This window comes from Glycine max, chromosome 14, assembly GCF_000004515.6.
Source record: "Glycine max cultivar Williams 82 chromosome 14, Glycine_max_v4.0, whole genome shotgun sequence".
Classification (NCBI taxonomy): domain Eukaryota; kingdom Viridiplantae; phylum Streptophyta; class Magnoliopsida; order Fabales; family Fabaceae; genus Glycine; species Glycine max.
The window spans coordinates 25,891,273-25,897,010 of NC_038250.2; positions in this window are offsets into that span (position 1 = coordinate 25,891,273).

Below are 5,738 nucleotides of genomic sequence, written 5' to 3' on the forward strand. Positions count from 1 at the left end.
TATTTCCGCCCGTCAGCGTGACTCAAAAGTCAGTGTGACAGATCTTCTGAGCGCGGAAGATAACGTAAATCTCCGCGTGTCAACGGGCTTGTCGGCCGCGATTGACGAAGGGCGCAGAAGACGACGTTAGTCTCTGCGTGCTATCAGGCTTTTCGTTTTACAGATAGCAAAAAGGTTTTTACGGATAACCACTCGGGTATTTCCGCCCGTCAGCGTGACTCAAAAGTCAGTGTGACAGATCTTCTGAGCGCGGAAGATAACGTAAATCTCCGCGTGTCAACGGGCTTGTCGGCCGCGATTGACGAAGGGCGCAGGAGACGACGTTAGTCTCTGCGTGCTATCAGGCTTTTCGTCTTACAGATAGCAAAAAAGAATGTTTATACGGATAAGCACTCGGGTATTTCCGCCTGTCAGCGTGACTCAAAAGTCAGTATGACATATCTTGTGAGCGCGGAAGATGACGTAAATCTCCGCGTGTCAACGGGCTTGTCGGCCGCGATTGACGAAGGGCGCAGGAGACGACGTTAGTCTCTGTATGCTATCAGGCTTTTCGTATTACAGATAGCAAAAAGGTTTATACGGATAACCACTCGGGAATCTCCGCCCGTCAGCGTGACTCAAAAGTCAGTATGACATATCTTGTGAGCGCGGAAGATGACGTAAATCTCCGCGTGTCAACGGGCTTGTCGGCCGCGATTGACGAAGGGCGCAGGAGACGATGTTAGTCTCTGCGTGCTATAAGACTTTTCGTCTTACAGATAGCAAAAAGGTTTATACGGATAACCACTCCGGAATCTCCGCCCGTCATCGTGACTCAAAAGTCAGTATGACAGATCTTGTGAGCGCGGAAGATGACGTAAATCTCCGCGTGTCAACGGGCTTGTCGGCCGCGATTGACGAAAGGCGCACGAGACGACGCTAGTCTTTGCGTGCTATCAGGCTTTTCGTATTACAGATAGCAAAAATGTTTATACGGATAACCACTCGGGAATCTCCGCCCGTCATCGTGACTCATAAGTCAGTATGACAGATCTTGTGAGCGCGGAAGATGACGTAAATCTCCGCGTGGCAACAGGCTTGTCGGCCGCGATTGACGAAGGGCGCAGGAGACGTCGTTAGGCTTTGCGTGCTATCAGGCTTTTCGTATTACGGATAGCAAAAAGGTTTATACGGATAACCACTCGGGAATCTCCGCCCGTCATCGTGACTCAAATGTCAGTATGACAGATCTTGTGAGCGCGGAAGATGACGTAAATCTCCGCGTGTCAACGGGCTTGTCGGCCATGATTGACGAAGGGCGCAGGAGACGACTTTAGTCTCTGCGTGCTATCAGGCTTTTCGTCTTACAGATAGCAAAAAAGAATGTTTATACGGATAACCACTCGGGTATTTCCGCCCGTCAGCGTGACTCAAAAGTCAGTATGACAGATCTTGTGAGCGCGGACGATTATGTAAATCTCCGCGTGTCAACGGGCTTGTTGGCCGCGATTGACGAACGGCGCAGGAGACGACGTTAATCTCTGCATGCTATCAGGCTTTTCGTTTTACAGATAGCAAAAAGGTTTATACGGATAACCACTCGGGAATCTCCGCCCGTCAGCGTGACTCAAAAGTCCGTATGACAGATCCTGCGAGCGCGGAAGACGACGTACATCTCCGCGTGTCAACGGGCTTGTCGGCCACGATTGACGAAGGGCGCAGGGGACGACGTTAGTCTCTGCGTGCTATCAGGCTGTTCGTCTTACAGATAGCAAAAAAGAATGTTTATACGGAAAAGCACTCGGGTATTTTCGCACGTCAACGTGACTCAAAAGTCAGTATGACAGATCTTGTGAGCGCGGAAGATGACGTAAATCTCCGCGTGTCAACGGGCTTGTCGGCCGCGATTGACGAAAGGCGCAGGAGACGACGTTAGTCTCTGCGTGCTATCAGGCTTTTCGTCTTACAGATAGCAAAAAGGTTTATACGGATAACCACTTGGGAATCTCCGCCCGTCATCGTGACTCAAAAGTCAGTATGACAGATCTTGTGAGCGCGGAAGATGACGTAAATCTCCGCGTGTCAACAGGCTTGTCGGCCGCGATTGACGAAGGGCGCAGGAGACGTCGTTAGGCTTTGCGTGCTATCAGGCTTTTCGTATTACAGATAGCAAAAAGGTTTATACGGATAACCACTCGGGTATCTCTGCCCGTCAGCGTGACTCAAAAGTCAGTATGACAGATCTTGTGAGCGCGGAAGATGACGTAAATCTCCGCGTGTCAACGGGCTTGTCGGCCGCGATTGACGAAGGGCGTAGGAGATGACGTTAGTCTCTGCGTGCTATCAGGCTTTTCGTATTACAGATAGCAAAAAGGTTTATACGGATAACCACTCGGGAATCTCCGCCCGTCAGCGTGACTCAAAAGTCAGTATGACAGATCTTCTGAGCGCGGAAGATGACGTAAATCTCCGCGTGTCAACCGGCTTGTCGGCCGTGATTGACGAAGGGCGCAAGAGTCGACCTTAGTCTCTGCGTGCTATCAGGCTTTTCGTCTTACATATAGCAAAAAGGTTTATACGGATAACCACTCGGGTATCTCCGCCTGTCAGCGTGACTCAAAAGTCAGTATGACAGATCTTGTGAGCGCGGAAGATGACGTAAATCTCCGCGTGTCAACGGGCTTTCCGGCCGCGATTGACGAAGGGCGCAAGAGACGACTCTAGTCTCTGTGTGCTATCAGGCTTTTCGTCTTATAGATAGCAAAAAAGAATGTTTATACAGATAACCACTCGGGTATTTCCGCCGTCAGCGTGACTCAAAAGTCTGTATGAGAGACCTTGTAAGCGCGGAAGATGATGTAAATCTCCGCTTGTCAACGGGCTTGTCGGCCGCGATTGACGAAGGGCGCAGGGGACGACGTTAGTCTCTGCGTGCTATCAGGCTGTTCGTCTTACAGATAGCAAAAAAGAATGTTTATACGGAAAAGCACTCGGGTATTTCCGCACGTCAACGTGACTCAAAAGTCAGTATGACAGATCTTGTGAGCGCGGAAGATGACGTAAATCTCCGCGTGTCAACGGGCTTGTCGGCCGCGATTGACGAAAGGCGCAGGAGACGACGTTAGTCTCTGCGTGCTATCAGGCTTTTCGTCTTACAGATAGCAAAAAGGTTTATACGGATAACCACTTGGGAATCTCCGCCCGTCATCGTGACTCAAAAGTCAGTATGACAGATCTTGTGAGCGCGGAAGATGACGTAAATCTCCGCGTGTCAACAGGCTTGTCGGCCGCGATTGACGAAGGGCGCAGGAGACGTCGTTAGGCTTTGCGTGCTATCAGGCTTTTCGTATTACGGATAGCAAAAAGGTTTATACGGATAACCACTCGGGAATCTCCGCCCGTCATCGTGACTCAAATGTCAGTATGACAGATCTTGTGAGCGCGGAAGATGACGTAAATCTCCGCGTGTCAACGGGCTTGTCGGCCATGATTGACGAAGGGCGCAGGAGACGACTTTAGTCTCTGCGTGCTATCAGGCTTTTCGTCTTACAGATAGCAAAAAAGAATGTTTATACGGATAACCACTCGGGTATTTCCGCCCGTCAGCGTGACTCAAAAGTCAGTATGACAGATCTTGTGAGCGCGGACGATTATGTAAATCTCCGCGTGTCAACGGGCTTGTTGGCCGCGATTGACGAACGGCGCAGGAGACGACGTTAATCTCTGCATGCTATCAGGCTTTTCGTTTTACAGATAGCAAAAAGGTTTATACGGATAACCACTCGGGAATCTCCGCCCGTCAGCGTGACTCAAAAGTCCGTATGACAGATCCTGCGAGCGCGGAAGACGACGTACATCTCCGCGTGTCAACGGGCTTGTCGGCCACGATTGACGAAGGGCGCAGGGGACGACGTTAGTCTCTGCGTGCTATCAGGCTGTTCGTCTTACAGATAGCAAAAAAGAATGTTTATACGGAAAAGCACTCGGGTATTTTCGCACGTCAACGTGACTCAAAAGTCAGTATGACAGATCTTGTGAGCGCGGAAGATGACGTAAATCTCCGCGTGTCAACGGGCTTGTCGGCCGCGATTGACGAAGGGCGCAGGAGACGATATTAGTCTCTGCGTGCTATAAGACTTTTCGTCTTACAGATAGCAAAAAGGTTTATACGGATAACCACTCGGGAATCTCCGCCCGTCATCGTGACTCAAAAGTCAGTATGACAGATCTTGTGAGCGCGGAAGATGACGTAAATCTCCGCGTGTCAACGGGCTTGTCGGCCGCGATTGACGAAGGGCGCAGGAGACGACGTTAATCTCTGCATGCTATCAGGCTTTTCGTTTTACAGATAGCAAAAAGGTTTATACGGATAACCACTCGTGTATCTCCGCCCGTCAGCGTGACTCAAAAGTCAGTATGACAGATCTTGTGAGCGCGGAAGATGACGTAAATCCCCGCGTGTCAATTGGCTTGTTGGCCGCGATTGACGAAGGGCGCAGGACACGACGTTAGTCTCTGCGTGCTATCAGGCTTTTCGTCTTGTTCTCTTAACTAAGAGGCCATACGGATAGGCACTCGGGTACTTCCGCCCGTCAGCGTGACTCAAAAGTCAGTATGACAGATCTTGTAAGCGCGGAAGATGACGTAAATCTCCGCGTGTCAACGGGCCTGTCGGCAGCGATTGACGAAGGGCGCAGGAGACGACTTTAGTCTCTGCGTGCTATCAGGCTTTTCGTCTTAGAGATAGCAAAAAAGAATGTTTATACGGATAACCACTCGGGTATTTCCGCCCGTCAGCGTGACTCATAAGTCAGTATGACAGATCTTGTGAGCGCGGAAGATTATGAAAATCTCCGCGTGTCAACGGGCTTGTCGGCCGCGATTGACGAAGTTCGCAGGAGACGACGTTAGTCTCTGCGTGATATCAGGCTTTTCGTCTTACAGATAGCAAAAAGGTTTATACGGAGAACCACTCGGGTATTTCCGCCCGTCAGCGTGACTCAAAAGTCAGTGTGACAGATCTTCTGAGCGCGGAAGATAACGTAAATCTCCGCGTGTCAACGGGCTTGTCGGCCGCGATTGACGATGGGCGCAGGAGACGACGTTAGTCTCTGCGTGCTATCAGGCTTTTCGTCTTACAGATAGCAAAAAAGGTTTATACGGATAACCACTCGGGTATCTCCGCCCGTCAGCGTGACTCAAAAGTCAGTATGACAGATCTTGTGAGCGCGAAAGATGACGTAAATCCCCGCGTGTCAATTGGCTTGTCGGCCGCGATTGACGAAGGGCGCAGGACACGACGTTAGTCTCTGCGTGCTATCAGGCTTTTCGTCTTAGAGATAGCAAAAAAGAATGTTGATACGGATAACCACTCGGGTATTTCCGCCCGTCAGCGTGACTCAAAAGTCAGTATGACAGATCTTGTGAGCGCGGAAGATTATGAAAATCTCCGCGTGTCAACGGGCTTGTCGGCCGCGATTGATGAAGGGCGCAGGAGACGACGTTAGTCTCTGCGTGCTATCAGGCTTTTCGTCTTACAGACAGCAAAAAAGAATGTTTATACGGTTAATCACTTGGGTATTTCCACCCGTCAGCGTGACTCAAAAGTCAGTATGACAGATCTTGTGAGCGCGGAAGATTATGTAAATCTCCGCGTGTCAACGGGCCTGTTGGCCGCGATTGACGAAGTGCGCAGGAGACGACGTTAATCTCTGCGTGCTATCAGGCTTTTCGTTTTACAGATAGCAAAAAGGTTTATA